Genomic DNA, 777 nt, shown 5'->3' on the forward strand with positions numbered 1-777 from the left:
CAATTTAAAACATGGTCCACGTAAATATTTTATACTAATATATAAGTTACTTTATTTACAATAATAATAAGATCATAAAATATACTTAGTAACAGGGGCGTCATTTCAGTTTTTTTTCTGGGTGTGCAAACTTTTAGGCAGGCCAATTTTGACATTTCACCAGGCCATTAAAAAAAATATATATTTATATATATATATAAATGTAGGAAACCTATGAAAACCTATGTACTTAAATATTCTTTCCTTCCCTTTTATAATTCTAATTAAAACTCATAACAACTAATGCAACTTTTAAATAGCTAGCAATTCAAAGAATTAAAAGCTTGTAAGCAGTTAAAGCAACCAGCTAATGTCATTACTGTACATTTACAAAAACTTAAAATATATATATTTTTTATTACCTATATATAAAAACATGTATAAGTTAATTATGACGACGCATTGGAGTATTAATGGCAGGCCAATTGTTAACATTTTTTAAGTTAGTGGTGCCATTGCACACCCTGCCCCCCCCCCCCCAAATGACGCCCCTGCTTAGTAATATCATAGGCTGATAAAAAGTTGAATTAAGGTGGTAATAAAATCAGCATTAATAAGATAATAAAGTGTTTATTAATATTTGGAGATAGTATAATATGAGTTCTATGAATTATGATAAGACGCGAACAAAGATACCTACGGCACAGAATAGATGAATCAAAATGGACACTCTCCAAAATTTTACATGGGCTCTTATGGCTCTTATGGCAGACACGGTATTTTGAGCTAAAGTGCACC

Source organism: Acyrthosiphon pisum, chromosome A1 (assembly GCF_005508785.2).
Source record: "Acyrthosiphon pisum isolate AL4f chromosome A1, pea_aphid_22Mar2018_4r6ur, whole genome shotgun sequence".
Lineage (NCBI taxonomy): Eukaryota > Metazoa > Arthropoda > Insecta > Hemiptera > Aphididae > Acyrthosiphon > Acyrthosiphon pisum.